This window comes from Globicephala melas, chromosome 8, assembly GCF_963455315.2.
Source record: "Globicephala melas chromosome 8, mGloMel1.2, whole genome shotgun sequence".
Lineage (NCBI taxonomy): Eukaryota > Metazoa > Chordata > Mammalia > Artiodactyla > Delphinidae > Globicephala > Globicephala melas.
The window spans coordinates 77999817-78023812 of record NC_083321.1 but is presented as its reverse complement, the minus strand read 5'-3'; the positions used below and the strand labels follow the sequence as shown (position 1 = coordinate 78023812).

General features: G+C 38.1%; 1 pseudogene; it reads left to right on the top strand.

Annotated features, from left to right (window-relative positions):
* Positions 1–10785: 10785 nt before the first annotated feature.
* LOC115841304 (palmitoyltransferase ZDHHC4-like) lies at positions 10786–11898 on the top strand (annotated as a pseudogene).
* The last annotated feature ends 12098 nt before the right edge of the window (positions 11899–23996 follow it).

Genomic DNA, 23996 nt, shown 5'->3' with positions numbered 1-23996 from the left:
ATAGAAAAGTCTAGTCTTTCCTAAGGAATGAAGATGACCGAGAGCAGCTGGTAACCGGATCTTAAGGACTAAATCAGAACTCAGGTTACGTATTCTTCCCATGGCCTTCAATTCTAAGGGAAATTTAGAATTTGTTGAAAATAATTATGCTTCTGAACTGTTTCTTAGTTTTGGATTCAGAATTTTAATCCAAATGGAAAATTCCTATATGGTCAGTTTTACACAAAATCAGAATCAACACAATGCACGCTTCAGTTAGACACCGGTCATTTTTTTCTTACCTAATACACTGAGGCAAATTGATAAGTTTGGTTTTTATTTCCAGGAAGAAGCCTACTTGTGGACTCCCTGACATGTATTATAATTCTTTTAATAGGAAATAGCATTACTATACAAATTATAATAATTCTTTACAAGCACTGGCTTTTTTGACCTTAACATTTGTTATGATGAATATAAATGTATCCGCCTTTACTTTAAACATATCACAGACAACATACTGTATAAGTTTTGTTTCTCATTGTTTTTGTGTTCGTTTGTTTGTTTGACTCTATGTGTGCTCACTGGTCTTTGAAGTAGGTTACAGTGGGCAAACCTACTCAAATGGATTTTCATACTATGTAAGAGGTGGGCACTTTGCAACAGGAAGGCTTTTAACAAAAGCCAATAAAAATGTTGTATAAGAATAGTCCCTCATTTCTCTTTCGTTAATGTTTACTAGCTTCTATCACACTTTGGCAACAAATTCTGTGTACCTATAGAAAACTCAAACCTTGGTATAGTATCATGAGTATGCAGACCCAGAAAAAATACTCATAATTCACTCTTTTTCCTTCTTCCCGAAAATAAAATGCCCTCAATGAAACTATCTTTAACCCATCTAAGTGGGTCTCTTCTGAACAGCTTTCCATTTAGGGAAGTTTATCTTTTGTTTTAGTTTTTCTCACTTCAAGCTAAACCATTTTTTTCCTACCTACTCATTAGTACAGATAAAATACTGCTGTCTGTCATTCTTATTTTTTTTAATCTTACATTTTAGTAGTTCTACTATAAAACATTGATAAAGGAAATTGAAGATGATTCAAAGAAATAGAAAGATATCTCATGTTCTTAGATTGGAAAAATTAATATTGTTAAAATGGCCATACTACCCAAAGCAATCTAAAGATATAACACTATCCCTATCAAATTGCCCATGACATTTTTCACAGAACTAGAACAAATAATCCTAAAATTTATATGAAACCATAAGACACAGAATTGCCAAAGCAATCCTGAGGAAAAAGAACAAAGCTGGAGACATAACCCTCCCAAACTTCAGAAAATACTACAAATCTACAGGAATCATGGTATTGGCATAAAATAGATGTATGGTTCAATGGAACAGAAAAGAGAGCCCAGAAATAAACCCACATGCCTACAGTCAATTAATCTTTGACAAAGGAGGCAAAAATATACAATGGAGAAAAGACAGTCTCCTCAGCAAGTGGTGTTGGGAAAGCTGGACAGCCACATGTAAATCAATGAAGTTAGAACACTCCCTCACACCCTACACAAAAATAAACTCAAAATGGCTTCAAGATTTAAATATAAGGCATGACACCGTAAAACTCGTGGAAGAGAACATAGGCAAAATATTCTCTGACGTAAATCATAGCAACATTTTCTTGAGTCAGTTTCCCAAAGCAATAGAAGTAAAAGCAAAAATAAACAAATCGGATTTAATCAAACTTATAACCTTTTACACACCAAAGGAAACCATAAACAAAACAAAAAGACAACATACAGACTGGGAGAAAATATTTGCAAATGATGAGACTGGCAAGGGCTTAATTTCCAAAATATACAAACAGCTCATACACCTCAATAACAAAAAACAAACAACCCAATCAAAAAAATGGGCAGAAGACATAAATAGACATTTCTCCAAAGAAGACATACAGATGGCCAAAAGGAACATGAAAAATGCTCAATTTCGTTAATTATTAGAGAAATGCAAATCAAAATCACAATGAGGTATCACTCACACCGGTCAGAATGGCCATCATTAAAATGTCTACAAATAATAAATGCTGGAGAGGGTGTGGAAAAAAGGGAGCCCTCCTACATTGTTGGTGGGAATGAAATTGGTGCATCCACTATGGAAAACAGTATGGAGGTTCCTCAAAAAACTAAACAGAGTTGCCATATGATCCAGCAATCCCACTCCTGGGTATATATTCAGAGAAAACTCTAATTTGAAAAGATACATGCACCCCAATGTTCATAGCAGCACTATTCGCAATAGCCAAGACATGGAAGCAACGTAAATGTCCATCAACATAAAAATGGATAAAGAAGATGTGGTATGTATATACAATGGAATACTACTCAACCATAAAAAAGAATGAAATAATATCATTTGCAGCAATATGGAATGACCTAGAGATTATCATACCAAGTGAAGCAAGTCAGAAAGAGAAAGACAAATACCATATGATGTCACATGTGGAATCTAAAATAATGATACTAATGAACTTATTTACAAAACAGAAACAGACTCACAGACATAGAAAACAAACTTATAGTTACCAAAGGGGAAAGGGAGGGGAGGGATAAGTTAGGAGTTTGGGATTAGCATATACAAACAACTATATATAAAATAGAAAACAACAAGAACCTACTATATAGCACAGGGAACTAAATTCAATATCTTGTAATAAACCATGACAGAAAAAAATATGAAAAAGAACATATATATATATGTATACATATAACTGAACCACTTTGCTGTTCACCAGAAACTAACACAACATTGGGAATCAACTACATTTCAATTAAAATAAATTTTCAGTACTTCTACAATTAGATGATAAAATACATTTAACATATTTCATAGACTGGAACATCTACAGTGTTCAACAGATATTAGCTATAATTATTGCCATCATTTATTAAATTTGTTTCATACACTCACTAAAAAGACAATATTAGGAAGGGACTGGGGACTTCCCCAGTGGCGCAGTGGTTAAGAGTCCGCCTGCCAATACAGGGGACATGTGTTCGAGCCCTGGTCCGGGAAGATCCCACATGCTGCAGAGCAACTAAGCCCATGCCCCACAGCTACTGAGCCTGCGCTCCAGAGCCAGCAAGCCACAACTACTACGCTCACGTGCCACAACTACTGAAGCCCACGTGCCTAGAGCCTGTGCTCCACAACAAGAGAAGCCACCACCATGAGAAACCACACACCACAACAAAGAGCAGCCCCAGCTCACAGCAACTAGAGAAAACCCGCGTACTGCAATGAAGACCCAACGCAGCCAAAAATAATAATAATAATAAAATAAATAAATAAAGTATAAGAAGTAGAAAATTATTTTTTAAAAACTAAAATGTTGGAAAAAAAAGGATGGAACAGTTACTCAAGGTTACTCTAAACTTTCCATTTTGTTTCTGTTACTGAAAGTGGCTATTTACAGCCAACCAGATGTTGAATCTGGCATCCCTGCTTTCCAATGTCAACTGATTCTACAGAGTAAGAAAAGTCACTTTTGCAAAAACAGTCAGCTGAGGAAAACTTCTTAGTATCAATAGGCAAGGAGGGAAAACAGTCTGGCATCTCCTCAAAACACTAAACATAGAGTTACCACATAACCCAGCAATTGCACTCCTAGGTGTATACCTGTGATAAATCAAAACATATGTCCACACAAAGGTTCACAGCAGCATTATTCATAATAGCCAACAAGTAGAAACATGGCCATTAAATGAGGAATGGATTTTTTTAAACCTGGTAAATTCACATATTGGAACATTATTTGGCAATTTAGAAAAGGACTAATACATGCTACAGCATGAATGAAATGTGAAAACATTACACTAAGTGAAAGAAGTCAAACACAAAAGGCCACATATTGTATGATTGTATTTATATGAGATGTTCAGAATAGGAAAAGCCATAGACGCAGAAAGCTGATTACTGCTTGTCAGCAGCTGGAGGGAGGGGGCAGCTGTGACTACTAATAGGCATGACACGCTAAAGGTGATGGTGGCTAAAGGTGATGGATGACATGCTAAAGGTGATCTGTGAATAACTGAAAGCCATTAAATTGTACACCTTAAATGGAGGAATTGTATGGTATGTGAATTATATTTCAATAAACCTATTATTTGTTTTAAATAATAAGCAAGGAGATCAAGGTGGTGCAATTATCTGTGCAGGCCGTGCAATCTGGTCAGCTGTGACAGGGACCCCATAGCAATGAAACATCAGCCTGAAGGCATCTGGTGCCGAGCACAACCAGCCAGATGTCCTCCTTATGTCCAGGGCTAGCCAAGGGGCATGTCCACTGTAAACACTTCACTAAATAAACGAATGTTACTGGATGCAAAAAGCATGTGCTCTGAGGCCTGACTGAATTCAAACCCCAGATCTGCTATTTTTAGCCTTGTGAGGTTGGTCAAGTTCCCTAATTTCTGTCTTAGTTTCCTCCTTTGTAAAATTACAGTAAGAATGGTTCTTACCTCCTAGGGATATTTAGAGGCTTAAATATATGAGTCAAAATATGTAGAACTCTAGATAGTCCCTGGTACCTTATAAGGGCTCTATAATTGTTGTTTTTGAAACAATTAGAATTAATTTTGTTTTGAGATGCTTTGGAGAATTTGTGTATATCCCTTGAGATAGCTGAGCTATAGTACCACAAGGATTGATAACCAGTGACCTGAAATTTTTCTTTTCCAAATTCCAAATTATATCAACAATCAAATAATATACTGACTGTGGTTAACCTCCATTCCCTGAAAGTAATTCTTACAAATCCTTATTCCTTTGTTGAGTAAGAGAACTGGCTTCCAGATATAGTTGTATGTATTTTGGAAAGATATAGTCTCTCTAAAGCACAAGAAATGGTGATTTTGTTTGTGTCAGAACTCAGTCAGAGCATTTATATGCTCATCTGAAAGAGGAATTTTGTGCAGAAATAATTTATAACATATGCTCCTCACTTGTTTTCAGAATAACAGTGCAAAAATATTCAGTTAAATAACAGTTTTGAACAAAGTGTGGTTTGACTGCTTCTTTTGAGATCAAGAGGAAGCAGAACAGAGTTTGCTTTCTGATGACCTCTGTGTATTGTCCTATTAACCTCAGTGATAACTACTTGGAAAGTACCAGAAAAGCTACTGAAGGACAAATGGATTCACCTAGGTGAGGAGTTTCCCTAACAGCTCAGCCTTAAATTTTCTGTGGCTGGACCAAGCTCTCTTCCAGTTAGCCTGGTGTGAAATGGCAGACCCACCTTTCTAGGTCCTCTGTTCTTTTTCAAATGTTTCTTTGGAAACACCTTGGACTTCCATTTCACATGGTAGATCACAAATGAACTACCGTTTTTTATTTGGAATTCTGTGTGATATGTTTAAAACATATCACAGGGTCTTCAAGTGCTTTCATTTATATGTACAATGATATTGAAGGTTTTTTGTGAATATTTATAGCCAAATTACCCAGCAAAGTACCATTTGAGAGGAAATGCATAATGTTTGTCAACAGGTTGGAGTTTTAGACTCCCATAATAGATCATAGAAAAGTCTAGGTCAAAAGATTCACTGCATCTCTCTCCTACAGGCTGAGTAGGCCTAAACAGCATCTTCTGATTATCTTCCATCTGCTGACCCTGTCTTTGGTCTCATTCCCATCCCCAAGTGGCTTGTCAACATGGCAAGACTAAAAGGCATCTATTATACTCAAAATGCCATAATCTCTGCCTTGGTTCCACCACTTAGACTCTTGGAATTGAAATAGAGCAGAATTGGGAAGCCTGCTGGTAAATAAGTTAGAGTAGGAAATTAGTGAGTGACTTTGGAGTCCAAAAGAGGATGCTTCTAATGCACATATCCTCATGTTAATCTCTTCTCCATTAATCTTAATCCAACACACTTTCCTTTCATTCAATATATCATTTTAAATGGTTGGGGATAATATTAAACCTTCATTGCACAATGCAGCATGTTGTTCCTACAAGAGTAGAGGGAGAGATCAGAAAAGATAAGGATAGAAGAATGAAAAAAAAACTGTTGCAAAAGACCAGTTGAGAAATGTAACATTCAAATCCATTTTAGCTCATCTGCAGTAGGGGGAAAAAAAGCAAGTCTGTGTAAATAGTTAGCAACTTGTTTATTCTTGGAAAAGCCCAGGCCTGTAATGCAATGTAAATAATGTGAGCTTTTGAGGTTGGTTGTTCACAGCTGCCTCGGTAGAGGATGGGATGTCAAAAGTCCTATTAGAGCACATTCCACATGAATCGCAGGCTGCCCAACAACTGTAGTGTGTCACTTTACTAAACTTTAGGCATATTTGCATGTATGAACTGACAATTTCTGGAAGTTAATAAATTTTTGACCATTTATTTTGAAAGACTTCACCCCTTCCCTGAAACAGTTTTATCTCCACAAATAATTCAGCCTTTTTTGAAGGCCCTAGCTATCCCACCATCACCCTCAGTACTCATTCTTAATGCATGAAAAAATATTTATTAAGTGTTTACTTTATGTGGACACCAGTCTAGGCTCAGCTGCTTTCAAGTGTAAACTGCCCTCAAGGAGCTTACATTCTAATGGGAGAGACATTCAATATTCAAATGAATGAATAAATCTAGATGCAATGAAAGACATTAAAAATGATGTGAAAAATAAATAAAGCAGGGAAGGGGATAAAGGGTATTGGAGTGCCATTTTATAAAAGCATGTGTAGGGAAAGGATATGCTGAGTCAGGGAAATTTATGCAAAGATGTGAGTGAGGGAAGGAAGGAGACATGGTGTCTCTGGGTTTCAGGTAGAGGAAGCAGTAAGTGCAAGGCCTTGAGCTAGGAAGGGGTCGGGCACATTTGAGGCACAGCGGAAAGGCCAGTATGGCTGGAGGCAGCGAGGGAGAAGAAAAGTAGAAGGAGGTAAGGTCCGAGAGAAAGCCAGCCAAACTACCCAGAGCCTGCAGGCCACCTGTGGAGATCGACCTCATGCTGATGACATGAGAAGGGTTTGAGCAGGTACATAACATGATCTCAGCTAGGTTTCAAAGGGTCAGTCTGGCTGCCGGGTGGCAAAGAGATTGTAAAAGCTTATGAGCGGGTGCAGGGACACCAGACTGTGGCATTTGCCAAGGGAGAGATGATGACAGTGCTGACCAAGGAAGGAGCAATGAAGATGCTAAGAATGGTCAGATTGAGGAAATTCTTCCAGGTAAAGCCAACAGGATTTGTTCCTGAAGTGCCTGTGGGATTTTAGGGAAAAAAGGTGGTGGGGGGAGTCAAGAATAACTCCAAAGTTTTCGGCCTAAGCAAGTGGGAGAAAGGTGGTGAAATGAGGAAGATTAGAGGAAGAATGGGTTTATGAGGGCTGGAAATCAAGAGGGAAATTTTGACTTTGCTGGGTTTGAGTTGCCTATTACACATCCAAGAGAAGATGTCCAATTAGGTAGTAGATATAAAAGCCAGAGTTCAAGGAAGAATTTGGAGCTAGAAATTTGGGAGTCATAGATAGCCCTTATATTGTTATCTACAATGTTTTGAGTCCCCTTCCCCCAGGAAACTCGGGGAAAAAGGATTATAAAAGAATATGGAAGCTGATAAAATCAAGTTTTTTAATCACCATCCAGTGCTCAGTCTACTAATCCATTCTTCTTCTCCTCTTCAAGAATGTGGTTTAATTTTCAACAAGAATTTTCGAGGTTTTGAGGGGTTTTCTCCCTTGATATTTACATTTCTTGGTACAAAAATCAAAGAATAAATCACAAAATACAAAATCTTAAGGATTGCTCTTCTGGAAGAAAGTTGTTGGTAGCTTAGGACTTTCTTTAAAAGGTTAAAAAAGAAGTTTCAAGATTTTTTTTAAAAACTCCATTTTGTTCTTATAGTGAAAACACTTCTATTTTTAATCTTACCAAGCCTTACAGAGAAAGTGACTAGCAAGTTCTCTACAACATTCTTCTGTCTTTGCCTGAAAGCCAGAGTCAATTTGTCTTTACCTCAGTCAAGGCCTTCCCCAGTACCCAAGTCAATCTTCAAAACAACCATTATGCCTGGAACCTCAGTCCAGCCATCAGTGGCGCTCATATCAGAAGGGCCAGTCTTGCTCTCCAGTGGACCAGTATACTAAGGGTTAGGATGAATCCAGAGATGTACACCTTCTTCTGCCTAACCCAGTGTGTGCAAACAGGCCCTTGCCTCAGTGTTTGTTCCCAGTACACAGATTCATAACCCTACTTTGGCTGAACCCCCAGATCCCTTGGCTGGTGTCCTAGAATTATATTTAGTACCATAGTTTTTCAAGCATCATTACATACCTAATCTGCTTTGAGACTTACAGTAACCCTGAGAGGTATTATTACTTCCACGGTCACAAGGGTAAGACTAGAAATGTACATGAATGTGTACAGAGAGTAAGATCAATGCTAACTAATTGCCAAGCAAGTAGCACGAACCACACATGCTACAGAAACCCAAATAAGGAAAAGGTGGCAAGAAAGAAGGAAAGAGGAGGGGCTTCCCAGGTGGCACAGCGGTTGAGAGTCCGCCTGCCGATGCAGGGGACACGGGGTTCATGCCCCAGTCCGGGAGGATCCCACATGCCGCGGAGCGGCTGGGCCCGTGGGCCACGGCCGCTGAGCCTGCGCGTCCGGAGCCTGTGCTCCGCAACGGGAGGGGCCACAGTGGTGAGAGACCCGCGTACCGGAAAAAAAAAAAAAAAGGAGGAAAGGAGTCTCAGATTTTCCTTCCTACAAGTGAACCTGAAGTTCAATTCTGTTATTTTCATAATATTAATACTCGAAAGTGGTTAGGTTTAACTGCCAGGACTTTCACGTCCCATAAACACAACTACATAATCAATCTCCTTCTCTGTATCTCTCTCTCCTTCCCTCTCTCCCCCTACTCTCGCTCTTTGCTAATTATAGGCTAGTCACAAAAATATGTGAATAAGTTTCAGCCAGATCAAATTTAGTTTGAAAGCCTGAAACCTAAATAGGTTACATGCATATGAACGGAAATTTCACTGTATTTGAAGCAGGCTTCAAACTACTACAGAAAGTAAAGGCTGTTCCGGAAAGTATATCACATGAAAAGCTCTAGCAATCTGATTCTGGGGTCTTTCAATATTTCTCTATGTGGTCTTGGTGGTGCTGTGTGCAGGGATCATGCACAGTACCCTGCTTTTGCTCCCGACACCTCAGAAGTGGCAGTTGGGTTTTGGCCTTTTTGTATCTTATTGTTCATAATTTGCCCCAACTGCACATGCAAGCAATTATTTTTAGTCCCTTATAGGTTTCTTTGTATTCTGTTGCTGGAGGAGACATTTTCCCAGGTGCAAGCACTCCAGTAAAGGTCCCAGTTCCCAGGTCCCAGCCTATCTCACAGACATAGGTTTTTAGCATGTGAACTTTCTTTTGGACATCTTTTCTCTCCTCAGATGCCTCACTTATTTGCTCTGTGAGTTCATATTTTCATGGATTATCAGTGTCCCTAGCTGGGGGAGGGATGAGGGCCTTCATCTTAGTTTGTGCCTTCTTGCCTAGTTTAGGGGCCAGGAAGAAATTGAAGCACCTCAGGACAGGAAGCTTGGTGTTGGAAGTCTGGACTCAGCCACTCTCATATCTCAACCTGATCAGTGGATCCTCCCCTCAGGGACACCTCAGAAATTCAACATCAGGTTCTGAGAATTTCTGAGGGCTGCTGCTATTTCTGTAATTTTCTAGTGTCTAGTCTGGGGAGGAGTGAGAGAAGTTATTTTTCAGGAACTGGTCAGGCTGACTATATATCCTGTTACTGACTTCCCATCTTTGCTGGCATTCAGCCTCAATTCCATATTAATTTATTCAAAAATATTTATTGAGCATCTACTTGGCTCTTGGATTATGTCAGCAAATGAAACAAAAGCCCTTGCCCTCATGGAGCTTCCCATGTGCCTGAGAAAGACAGGCAATAAACAGTAGACATAATAAGTGATTAAATTATATAGTATGTTAGAAGATGATAAGTTCTATAGGAAAAATACTTGTAAGGCAGTGTCAGGCAATTGGGAATCAGGGGTTAAGGTGTAGTTCTTAACTTGAAGTGTTCTAAGTCAGGGAAGGACTCACTGAGAAAGTACAAATTAACTAGTATGTTCATGAGAAAACAAACTCACTTCTTATTTTAAAATAAAGTGTATTCTTGTATTATACTTAACACTAATAAATCAGAGAAGACTTAGCTTTTTTCATAAAACCAAGATTATTAAACCATTCTGATTTGCCAGAGACTTACCGTTATTATGTGAACTTAAATTCTTAAGATGTTTCTGAGTTAATAGTATCTGTAAAAAAGAATTTAAAAAAATAATACTTTTTCTATATTAAAACTACTTTTCTAATTTTCTGTGAATTTGGGACATATTAAGATTATGTAAGGATCCCGGTGCCAGATCCAGCATCCGAGAGCAGAGTTCCCCAACCCTTGGGCCGCAGACCAGTACCGGGCCGTGGCCTGTTAGGAACCAGGCCGGACAGCAGGAGGTGAGCAGTGGGCGAGTGAGTGGAGCTTCATCTGCCTCTCCCCATTGCTCACATCACCACCTGAACCATCACTCGCATTACCTCCTGAACCACTCCCCCACCTTCGGTGGAAAAATTGTCTTCCACGAAACTGACCCCTGGTGCCAAAAAGTTAGGGACCGCTGTCTTAGAGGAACCATGTCCTGCAGCTTTGGGTGCCACCTGTTGTGCCAGGCGGATGCCACTGCACAAGAGGAGACGCCATTTGAATTCTCTGTGAATGTTTGGAGGAGGAATGCCAGAGCTACCAGCTGAAAACTATCCAAACAAAAGATATATATAGGCTGGGGACCCTGAATCACCTCCCCCAGGATGGACTTTCTGGTTCTCTTCTTGTTCTAGCTGGCTTTGGTGCTGATTGGTGTTGTTACAATCTGCATCTGCTCAAAAACCCATTGCTTGAAAGGCCTGGTCAGAGGAGGAGCACAGATTCTTTTTCCTGTACGATTCCAGAATGCCTTTGGACAGCCATAGTAAGATTGCTTCATTACCACTTTCATACATGGAACCACACCTTCGTTATCCTGCATCTCATCTTGCAAGGGATAGTTTATGCCAAATACACCTGGGAAATATTTTGCCTTTGTCAAGAGCTGGAGTTCTCCTTGTATTACCTTTTTCTGCCTTATCTGCTGCTGGTTGTAAACCTGTTTTTTTTGTTTGTTTTTGCCCTAAGTTGTGTAACCAACCCCGGTACCATAACAAAAGCAAACGAATTACTGTTTCTTCAAGTTTATGAATTCGATGAAGTGATGTTCCCAAAGAACGTGAAGCGCTCCACATGTGATTTAAGGAAACCAGCATGATCCAAGCACTGCAGCATGTATAACTGGTGTGTACATCAGTTTGACCATCACTGTGTGTGGGTGAACAACTGCATTGGGGCCTGGAACACCAGGTACTTCCTCTTCTTCCTCTTGATGGTGACAGCCTAAGCTGCCACCACGGCTGTGGAGAGCACTGTTTCTGGACCAGTTGGTGGTGTCTGACTTGTACCTGGAGACTTACGTCGATGACCTTGGACACTTGCAGGTTGTTGACACTGTCTTTCTTATTCAGCACCTGTTCCTGACCTTCCCAAGGATTGTCTTCTTGTTGGGGTTTGTTGTGGTGCTGAGCTTCCTCCTGGGGAGCTACCCGTGTTCTGTCTGTACTTAGCCGCCACAAGTGGTAGAGAGGTGACCGAGCCTGGTGCCAACATTGCTCCTAGATGGCCTGGCCCCCATCAGCAGAGCCCGAGGTTTACCACAACATTCACTTCCATGGGCTTTGGAGTAACCTTCAAGAGATCTCTCTACCTGCTGCTGCACATTATGAAAGAAAGAAGAAATAAGGATGGGAAGAATGTGAACTTATGGCTTCAGTCTCACACCTCAGCCCAGTCGAGGATAAACACAGAAATACAAAGACAAACTGGTCTCGATCTTAAAGAGTTATCCTCTTTCCCAGGGGGCACAAAATTCTGAATTGATGTGAGCTCATGAAAATATAGATGAACAGAAAAACAAACAAAAAAGACTAACCAATCAGTTTCTCTGTTGTTTCTCACCAACAGAGAATTCATCTGCATCATCTAGAAACATCATCAAATGGTTATGCTATAAAACCAAATTTCCAGTCACTGATGCAACCACTTGGGAATATATTGTTGACTATGGGAAAGTCAGAAAAAAAAAAATCAGTAGACAGAGAAGAAAAACTAGAGAAACAGAGTAAGCAAAGCTAAAATTCTATCGTTACTTGGAATTCACTCTGAAGGCCAAGAAAGGATGTGTCCAGGTTATATAAACATTAGTGAACTTCTCCAGAAATGCGGTTTACTTGATACTTTGCCAAGACAGCCCACTTGGGCTTCTCAGTGTAACCTCCCAAACTGCCAAACTATAATTTTCTAAAAGGTAAAATTATGACTCTCAAACAAACATAAAATAAACATATGTCAAAGAATTTGTTTATTCAATTAATTAATGAGTGTACTAGTAAGAGATTTTGGAGAATATATATGTGCAAATAGGAACATTGAAGTGATTTTGCTAATAAACGCAAAACTGGTTAAAATTTTATAGGTCAATTAAATATAAATTTTACATTTAAAAGTTTTATCTCTATGAGACAATATGCCATTGCATTCCTTTTTTAAATTTTTTTAATTGAAGTATGGTTGACATATAATATTATATTAGTTTCAGGTGTATAACATAATGATTTGACATTTATATACACTATGAATTGATCACCATGATAAGTCTAGTAACCATCTGTCACCATACAAAGTTATTAAAATATTATTGGCTATAATTCATATACTGTACATTGTATCCCCTTGACATTTATTTTCTATCTGGAAGCTTTGTACCTCTTAATCCCCTGCACCTATTTGGTCCAAAGCCCCTCCCCCTCCTCTCTGGCAACCACCAGTTTATTCACTGTTTCTATGAGACTCTTCATTTTTTTTTTTTTTTTTTTTGCGGTACGCGGGCCTCTCACTGTTGTGGCCCCTCCTGTTGCAGAGCACAGGCTCCGGACGCGCAGGCTCAGCGGCCATGGCTCACGGGCTTAGCCGCTCCGCGGCATGTGGGATCTTCCCGGACCGGGGCACGAACCCGTGTCCCCTGCATCGGCAGGCGGACTCTCAACCACTGTGCCACCAGGGAAGTCCCTCTTCATTTGTTTTGTTTTTTAGAGTCTTTGCATTTCTATGGACAAGACTGTTTGCATTACTGTGGACTGGAAAAACTTAGATTGTTATTGGTTTTCTACAACTTAGTTTCTATCCCTAAACAGCTATGAAATAGATTAGTCAACCAGACAGTGAAATAATCAAATACAACCAAATAATCTCTGGAGGATCAGCTAGATAACACTAAGGACCACTCCACTGAAAGAACAGTTAGTGCTCTCTTTTTTCTCGATTTTTCAAGTCTCATAATTGTTCTTGAAATTTAAAATAAATAATGAAAAAAAGTTTCCAATATCAATTTATTAAGGCCTATATAATTAATTCTTTTTTTTTCACACCACAACCCCCCACCCCCTGCCACTTCCCCCCCTTGGGGTCCATAAGTTTGTTCTCTACATCTGTGTCTCTATTTCTGAACAGCAAACCGGTTCATCTGTACCATTTTTCTAGGATCCACATATATGCGTTAATATATGATACTTGTTTTTCTCTTTCTGACTTATTTCACTCCGTATGACAATCTCTAGATCCATCCACGTCTCTACAAATAACCCAATTTCATTCCTTTTTATGGCTGAGTAATATTCCACTGTATATGTGTACCACACCTTCTTTATTCATTCATCTGTCATTGGGCATTTAGGTTGCTTCCTGGCTATTGTAAATAGTGCTGCAATGAACATTGGGGTGCATGTGTCTTTTTGAATTATGGTTTTCTCTAGGTATATGCCCAGTAGTGGGATTGCTGGGTCATATGGTAATTCTATTTTAAGTTTTGTAAAGAACCTCCATACTGTTCTCCATAGTGGCTGTATCAATTTACATTCCCACCAACAGTGCAAGAGGGTTCCCTTTTCTCCACACCCTCACCAGCATTTGTTGTTTGTAGATTTCTGATGATGCCCATTCTAACTGGTGTGAGGTGATACCTCACTGTAGTTTTGATTTGTATTTCTCTAATAATTAGTGATGTTGAGCAGCTTTCCATGTGCTTCTTGGCCACCTCTAAGTCTTCTTTGGAGAAATGTACATTTACGTCTTCTGCCCATTTTTGGATTGGGTTGTTTGCTTTTTGATATTGAGCTGCATGACCTGTTTAAATATTTTGGAGATTAATCCTTTGTCCATTGATTCATTTGCAAATATTTTCTCCCATTCTGAGGGTTGTCTTTCATCTTGTTTATAGTTTCCTTTGTTGTGCAAAAGCTTTTAAGCTTCATTAGGTCCCATTTGTATATTTTTGGTTTTATTTCCATTTCTCTAGGAGGTGGATCAAAAGAATCTTGCTGTGATTTATGTCACAATGTCCTGCCTATGTTTTCCTCTAAGAGTTTTATAGTGTCTGGACTTGCATTTAGATCTTTAATCCATTTTGAGTTTATTTTTGTGTATGCTGTTAGGGAGTGTTCTAATTTCATTCTTTTACATGTAGCTGTCCAGTTTTTGCAGCATCACTTATTGAAGAGACTGTTTTTTCTCCATTGTATATTCTTGCCTCTTTTATAAAAGATAAGGTGAACATATGTGCTTCGGTTTATCTCTGGGTTATCTACCCTGTTCCACTAATCTATATTTCTGTTTTTGTGTCAGTACCATATAGTCCGGATTACTGTAGCTTTGTAGTATAGTCTGAAGTCTGGGAATCTGATTCCTCCAGCTCCGTTTTTCTTTCTCAAGATTACTTTGGCCATTGGGGTCTTTTGTGTTTCCATACAAACTGTGAAAATTTTTGTTCTAGTTCTGTAAAAAATGCCATTGGTAATTTGATAGGGATTGAATTGAATCTGTAGATTGCTTTGGGTAGGATAGTCATTTTCACAATATTGATTCTTCCAATCCAAGAACATGGTATATCTCTCAATCTATGGGTATCATCTTTAATTTCTTTCATCAGTGTCTTATAGTTTTCTGTATAAAGGTTCTTTGTCTCCCTAGGTAGCTTTCTTCCTACGTATTTTATTCTTTGTATAGCAATGGTAAATGGGAGTGTTTCCTTAATTTCTTTTCAGATTTTTCATCCTTAAAATATAGGAATGCAAGAGGTTTCTGTGCATTAATTTTGTATCCTGCAACTTTACCAAATTCATTAATTAGCTCTATGAATTCCTGGTGGCACCAGATTCCTGGTGGCATCTTTAGGATTCTTTATGTATAGTATCATGTCATCTACAAACAGTGACAGTTTTACTTCTTCTTTTCCAATTTGAATTCCATTTATTTTTTTTCTTCTCTGATTGCTATGGCTAGGACTTCCAAAACTGTTTTGAATAATAGTGGCTAAAGTGGACAACCTTGCCTTGTTCCTAATCTTAGAGGAAATGGTTTCAGTTTTCCACCATTGAGAGTGGTATTTGCTGTGGATTGGTCGTATATGGCCTTTATTATGTTGAGGTAGCTTCCCTCAATGCCCACATTCTGGAGAGCTTTTATCATAAATGGGTGTTGAATTTTGTCAAACCTTTTTCTGTATCAATTAAGATGATCATATGGTTTTTATTTTTAATTTCTTAATATGGTGTATCACATTGATTGACATGCATGTATTGAAGAATCCTTGCACCCCTGGGATAAATCCCACTTGATCATGGTGTATGATCCTTTTAATGTGTTGTTGGATTCTGATTGCTAGTATTTTGTTGAGGATTTTTGCATCTATATTCATCAGTGATATTGGCCTGTAATTTTTTTTTTTTTTTAGTATCAGGGTGATGGTGACCTCATAGAATGAATTTGGGAGTGTGCCTTCCTCTGCAATTTTTTGGAAGACTTTGAGAAGGATGGGTGTTAGCTCTTCTCTAAATATTTGATAGAATTCACCTGTGAATGCATCTGGTCCTGGACTTTTGTTTGTTGGAAGATTTTTAATCACAGTTTCAATTTCACTACTTGTGATTGGTTCTTATATTCTATTTCTTCCTGGTTTAGTCTTAGAAGGATATACCTTTCTAAGAATTAGTCCATTTCTTCCAGGTTGTCCATTCTATTGGCATAGAATTGCTTGTAGTAGTCTCTTAGGATGCTTGGTATTTCTGTGGTGTCTGTTGTAACTTCTCCTTTCTCATGTCTAATTTTATTTTTATTTAATTTTATTAAATTTTTTTATTTTTTATTTTTTATGTTTTGCGGTACGCGGGCCTCTCACTCTTCTGGCCTTTACCGTTGCAGAGCACAGGCTCCAGACGCGCAGGCTCAGCAGCCATGGCTCACGGGCCCAGCCACTCCATGGCATGTGGGATCTTCCCGGACCGGGGCACGAACCCGTGTCCCCTGCATCGGCAGGCAGACTCTCAACCACTGTGCCACCAGGGAAGCCCCATGTCTAATTTTATTGACTTGAGTCCTCTCCCTCTTTTTCTTGATGAGTCTGTTTAATGGTTTATCAATTTTATTTATCATCTTCTCAAAGAACCAGCTTTTAGTTTTACTGATTTTGCTATTGTTTTCTTTATTTCTATTTCACTTATTTCTGCTCTGATCTTTATGATTTCTTTCCTTCTACTAACTTTGGGTTTTGTTTGTTCTTCTTTCTCTAGTTCCTTTATGTGTAAGGTTAGATTGTTTATTTGAGATTTTTCTTGTTTCTTGAGGTAGGTTTGTATTGCTATAAGCTTCCCTCTTAGAATTGTTTTTGCTGCATCCCATAGGTTTTGCATCATTTTGTTTTTGTTGTAATTTGTCTCTAGGCATTTTTTGATTTCCTCTTTGATTTCTTCAGTGATCTCTTGGTTATTTAGTAACGTATTGTTTAGCCTCTATGTGTTTGTGTGTTTTACGTTTCTTTCCCCTGTAATTGATTTCTAGTCTCATAGTGATGTGGTCAGAAAAGATGCTTGATATGATTTCAATTTTATTCATTTTACTGAGGCCTGCTTTGTGACCCCATATGTGATCTATCCTGGAGAATGTTACATGTGCCCTTGAGAAGAAAGTGTAATCTGCTGTTTTTGGATGTAACATCCTATAAATATCAATTAAATCTATCTGGTCGATTATGACATTTAAAGCTTGTGTTTCCTTAATAATTTTCTGTTTGGATGATCTGTCCATTCGTGTAAGTGAGGTGTTAAAATCCCCCACTATTATTGTGTTACTGTCGATTTCCTCTTTTATAGCTGTTAGCAGTTGCCTTATGTACTGAGGTGCTCCTATGTTGGGTACACAAATGTTTATAGTTGTTATATCTCTTTCTAGGAATGTTCCCTTAACATTATGTAGTGTCCTTTCTTGTCTTTTTTTTTTTTATCCCCTAAGGTGACTTTTTTACATCTTTATTGGAGCATAATTGCTTTACACTGGTGTGTTGGTTTCTGCTTATAACAAAGTGAATAAGCTATACATATACATATGTTCCCATATCTCTTCCCTCTTGCGTCTCCCTCCCTCCCACCCTCCCTATCCCACCCCTCTAGGTGGTCACAAAGCACCGACCTGATCTCCCTGTGCTATGTGGCTGCTTCCCACTAGCCATCTATTTTACATTTGGGAGTGTATATATACACATGCCACTCTCTCACTTTGTCACAGCTTACACTTCCCCCTCCCCATATCCTCAAGTTCATTCGCTAGTAGATCTGCGTTTTTATTCCTGTCTTACCCCTAAGTTCTTCATAACATTTTTTTCTTAAATTCCATATATATGTGTTAGCATACGGTATTTGTCTTTCTCTTTCTGACTTACTTCACTCTGTATGACAGACTCTAGGTCCATCCACCTCATTACAAATAGCTCAATTTTGTTTCCTTTTATGGCTGAGTAATATTCCATTGTATATATGCGCCACATCTTCTTTATCCATTCAGCCAATAATGGACACTTAAGTTCTTTCCATGTCTGGGCTATTGTAAATAGAGCTGCAATGAACATTTTGGTACATGACTCTTTCTGAATTATGGTTTTCTCAGGGTATATGCCCAGTAGTGGGATTGCTGGGTCATATGGTAGTTCTATTTGTAGTTTTTTAAGGAACCTCCATACTGTTCTCCATAGTGGCTGTATCAATTCACATTCCCACCAGCAGTGCAAGAGTGTTCCCTTTTCTCCACATCCTCTCCACCATTTATTGTTTCTAGATTTTTTGATGATGGCCATTCTGACTGGTGTGAGATGATATCTCATTGTAGTTTTGATTTGCATTTCTCTAATGATGAATGATGTTGAGCATTCTTTAATCTGTTGGTTGGCAGTCTGTATATCTACTTTGGAGAAATGTCTATTTAGTTTTCTGTCCATTTTTGGATTGGGTTGTTTGTTTTTTTGTTATTAAGCTGCATGAGCTGCTTATAAATTTTGGAGATTAATCCTTTGTCAGTTGCTTCATTTACAAATATTTGCTCCCATTCTGAGGGTTGTCTTTTGGTCTTGTTTATGGTTTCCTTTGCTGTGCAAAAGCTTTGAAGCTTCATTAGGTCCCATTTGTTTATTTTTGTTTTTATTTCCATGTCTCTAGGAGGTGGGTCAAAAAGGATCTTGCTGTGATTTATGTCATAGAGTGTTCTGCCTATGTTTTCCTCTAAGAGTTTGATAGTTTCTGGCCTTACATTTAGGTCTTTAATCAATTTTCAGCTTATTTTTGTGTATGGTGTTACGGAGTGATTTAATCTCATAATTTTATATGTACCTGTCCAGTTTTCCCAGCACCATTTATTGAAGAGGCTGTCATTTCTCCACTGCATATTCCTGCCTCCTTTATCAAAGATAAGGTGATCATATGTGTGTGGGTTTATCTCTGGGCTTTCTATCCTATTCCATTGATCTATCTTTCTGTTTTTGTGCCAGTACCATACTGTCTTGATTACTGTAGCTTTGTAGTATAGTCTGAAGTCAGGAAGCCTGATTCCTCCAGCTCCGTTTTTCATTCTCAAGAATGCTTTGGCTATTCGGGGTCTTTTGTGTTTCCATACAAATTGTGAAATATTTTGTTCTAGTTTTGTGAAAAATGCCAGTGGCAATTTGATAGGGATTGCATTGAATCTGTAGATTGCTTTGGGTAATATAGTCATTTTCACAATGTTGATTCTTCCAATCCAAGAATATGGTATATATCTCCATCTATTTGTATCATCTTCAATTTCTTTCATCAGTGTCTTATAATTTTCTGCATACAGGTCTTTTGTCTCCTTAGGTAGGTTTATTCCTAGATATTTTATTCTTTTTGTTGTACTGGTAAATGGGAGCGTTTTCTTGATTTCACTTTCAGATTTTTCATCATTAGTGCATAGGAATGACAGAGATTTCTGTGCATTAATTTTGTATCCTGCTACTTTACCAAATTCATTGATTAGCTCTAGTAGTTTACTGGTAGCATCTTTAGGATTCTCTATGTATAGTATCATATCATCTGCAAACAGTGACAGCTTTACTTCTTCTTTTCTGATTTGGATTCCTTTTATTTCCTTTTCTTCTCTGATTGCTGTGGCTATAACTTCCAAAACAATGTTGAATAAGAGTGGTGAGAGTGGGCAACCTTGTCTTGTTCCTGATCTTAGTGGAAATGCTTTCAGTTTTTCACCATTCAGGAAGGTGTTGGCTGTGGGTTTGTCATATATGGCCTTTATTATGTTGAGGAAAGTTCCCTCTATGCCTACTTTCTGCAGGGTTTTTATCATAAATCAGTGTTGAATTGTGTCAAAAGCTTTCTCTGCATCTATTGAGATCATCATATGGTTTTTTTCCATCAATTTTTTAATATGGTGTATCACTTTGATTGATTTGAATATATTGAAGAATCCTTGCATTCCTGGAATAAACCCCACTTGATCATGATGGATGATCCTTTTAATGTGCTGTTGGATTCTGTTTGCTAGTATTTTGTTGAGGATTTTTGCATCTATGTTCATCAGTGATATTGGCCTGTAGTTTTCTTTCTTTGTGACATCCTTGTCTGGTTTTGCTATCAAGGTTATTGTGGCCTCATAGAATGAGTTTGTGAGTGTTCCTCCCTCTGCTATATTCCGTAAGAGTTTGAGAAGGATAGGTGTTAGCTCTTCTCTAAATGTTTGATAGAATTCGCCTGTGGAGCCATCTGGTCCTGGGCTTTTGTTTGTTGGAAGACTTTTTATTTTTATTTTTTTTTTTAAAACATCTTTATTGGAGTATAATTGCTTTACAATGGTATGTTAGTTTCAGCTTCACAACAAAATGAATCAGTTACATATATACACATGTTCCCATATCTTGTTGGAAGACTTTTAATCACAGTTTCAATTTCAGTGCTTGTGATTGGTCTGTTCATATTTTCTATTTCTTCCTGATTCAGTCTTGGCAGGTTTGCGTTTCTAAGAATTTGTCCATTTCTTCCAGGTTGTCCATTTTATTGGCACAGATTTGCTTGTAGTAATCTTTCATGATCGTTTGTATTTCTGCAGTCAGTTGTTACTTCTCCTTTTTCATTTCTAATTCTATTGATTTGAGTCTTCTCCCTTTTTTTCTTGATGAGTCTGGCTAATGGTTTATCAATTTTATTAATCTTCTCAAAGAACCAGCTTTTAGTTTTATTGATCTTTGCTATCATTTCCTTCATTTCTTTTTCATTTATTTCTGATCTGATTTTCATGATTTCTTTCCTTCTGCTAACTTTGGGGGTTTTTTTGTTCTTCTTTCTCTAATTGCTTTAGGTGCAAGGTTAGGTTGTTTATTCGAGATGTTTCCTGTTTCTTAAGGTAGGATTGTATTGCTATAAACTTCCCTCTTAGAACTGCTTTTGCTGCATCCCATAGGTTTTGGGTCATCGTGTCTCCATTGTCATTTGTTTCTAGGTATTTTTTTATTTCCTTTTTGATTTCTTCAGTGATAACTTCGTTATTAAGTAGTGTATTGTTTAGCCTCCATGTGTTTGTATTTTTTACAGATCTTTTCCTGTTATTGATATCTAGTCTCATGGCATTGTGGTCGGAAAAAATACTTGAAACAATTTCAGTTTTCTTAAATTTACCAAGGCTTGATTTGTGACCCAAGATATGATCGATCCTGGAGAATGTTCCATGAGCACTTGAGAAAAATGTGTATTCTGTTGTTTTTGGATGGAATGTCTTATAAATATCAATTAAGTCCATCTTGTTTAATGTACCATTTAAAGCTTGTGTTTCCTTATTTATTTTCATTTTGGATGATCTGTCCATTGGTGAAAGTGGTGTGTTAAAGTCCCCTACTATGAATGTGTTACTGTCCATTTCCCCTTTTATGGCTGTTAGTATTTGCCTTATGTATTGAGGTGCTCCTATGTTGGGTGCATAAATATGTACAATTGTTATATCTTCTTCTTGGATTGATCCCTTGATCATTATGTAGTGTCCTTCTTTGTCTCTTCTAATAGTCTTTATTTTCAAGTCTATTTTGTCTGATATGAGAATTGCTACTCCAGCTTTCTTTTGGTTTCCATTTGCATGGAATATCTTTTTCCATCCCCTTACTTTCAGTCTGTATGTGTCTCTAGGTCTGAAGTGGGTCTCTTGTAGACAGCATATATATGGGTCTTTTTTTTGTATCCATTCAGCCAATTTGTGTCTTTTGGTGGGAGCATTTAGTCCATTTCCATTTAAGGTAATTATCGATATGTATGTTCCTATTCCCATTTTCTTAATTGTTTTGCTTTCTTTATTGTAGGTCTTTTCCTTCTCTTGTGTTTCTTGCCTAGAGAAGATGCTTTAGCATTTGTTGTAAAGCTGGTTTGGTGGTGCGGAACTCAGCTTTTGCTTGTCTATAAAGGTTTTGTTTTCTCTATCAAATCTGAATGAGATCTTTTCCGGGTAGAGTCATCTTGCTTTTAGGTTCTTCCCTTTCATCAGTTTAAATATATCATGGCACTCCCTTCTGGCTTGTAGAGTTTCTGCTGAGAAATCAGCTGTTAACCTTATGGGAGTTCCCTGGTATGTTATTTATCATTTTTCCCTTGTTGCTTTCAATAATTTTTCTTTGTCTTTAATTTTTGTCAGTTTGATTACTATATGTCTCAGTTTGTTTCTCCTTGGCTTTATCCTGCCTGGGACTCTCTGCACTTCCTGGACTTGGGTGGTTATTTCCTTTCCCATGTTAGGGAATTTTTCAACTATAATCTCTTCAAATATTTTCTCGAGTCCTTTCTTTCTCTCTTCTCCTTCTGGGACCTCTATAATGCGAATATTGTTGCATTTAGTGTTGTCCCAGAGGTCTCTTAGGGTGTCCTCATTTCATTTCATTCTTTTTTCTTTATTCTCTTCCATGGCAGTGCATTCCACCATTCTGTCTTCCAGGTCACTTATCCATTCTTCTGCCTCAGTTATTCTGGTATTGATTCCTTCTACTGTATTTTTCATTTAAGTTATTGTATTGTTCATTTCTGTTTGTTTGTGTTTGTTCTTTAATTCTTGTAGGTCTTTGTTAAACATTTCTTGCATCTTCTAGATCTTTGCCTCCATTCTTTTTCCAAGGTCCTGGATCATCTTCACTATCATTATTCTGTATTCTTTTTCTGGAAGGTTGCCTATCTCCACTTCATTTAGTTGTTTTTCTTGGGTTTTATCTTGTTCCTTCATGTGGTACATAGCCTTCTGCCTTTTCATCTTGTCTATCTTTCTGTGAATGTTGTTTTTGTTTCACAGGCTGCTGGATTGTAGTTCTTCTTGCTTCTGCTGTCTGCCCTCTGGTGGAAGAGGCTATCTCTAATTAATTCTTTTTTCAGCTGGATTTTGAGCCTGCAGTCTGCTTTCATATATCTATCTGGGCTAAGAAAATCTATACAGGTACGTTATAAGCTTTCCATTAGGGTTAGCCATAATTTGAATGTTATTTCTAATATTAGTTCCTAATATTATGGTGGAAATTTGAATTGTTTTTTCCTTTTGAAGTAATTTTTACAAATAAAATCAACATAAATAAAGTTCAAATTAAATAAAAGACAGTTTTCTAGGTCAAAACCCTGCTTTATCCTTCCATATTGCCAGACAATATTCTTCAGAAAGTTGGTTACTGGGTAGAGCTACTGAGAGATGGAATATTTGAGAAAGGACACTTCCTGGAGCGGGACTTTTGAAGACAGCTGATGTGGCCTCTGGAAGTTCACTGAGCACCTAAAGGAGTGCTTGGCATCTGCTCCTTCAGAGCTGGGAAAATTCAGGCAGGTCCAGAGCCTCCAGGCAGGAACTAGCAGTTATTCCCTTGTCTATATTTACCCAGAAACCAGCCTTCCAACCCACACTTGACAGGTATTTGGAGATATGTGTCTTGCTGAAGCAGTACAATGCCAGTATAATTGGCCAAATAAGAATTTCCCCATTAAGTATTTTTGGGTACAACCAGCTTTATCAAAAGCATAAGATACCCTTGGAATCTGAAGCTTTTACCCTTGAAATTTCAGATTTTTGCAAGCACAGAATGTTCAAGTTCATGGCTTCATTATTTTGCTAAAGGAAAAACTGGGTGCAGTGGCATTGTGAGGATGGTGTGCATGAGAGGAGCACCTGAGCACTAGATCCTGCTAGCCACTGGGCATCTGCATTATAGCGTGGCTTACCAATCAATGTCCTTCACCAGTGTCAAGGTTCTGCTGGATTTTTAAACTACCTATCGTATGCTCTATATTCCAGGGAGTAGAAGAATATAAACATATAAGACATTCTCTTTGCCATCAAAGAATATTTATTTTCATTAGACAGACAAGATGGAGTTAATAAGATGGCCAACAACACCCAAGATAACATGACTAAGAGCTGAAGGAGTTCTATAAGAAAATGCCAGAAAGTCAAGGGACCTGTGAGTAGTTATAGAGGAGCGAGGT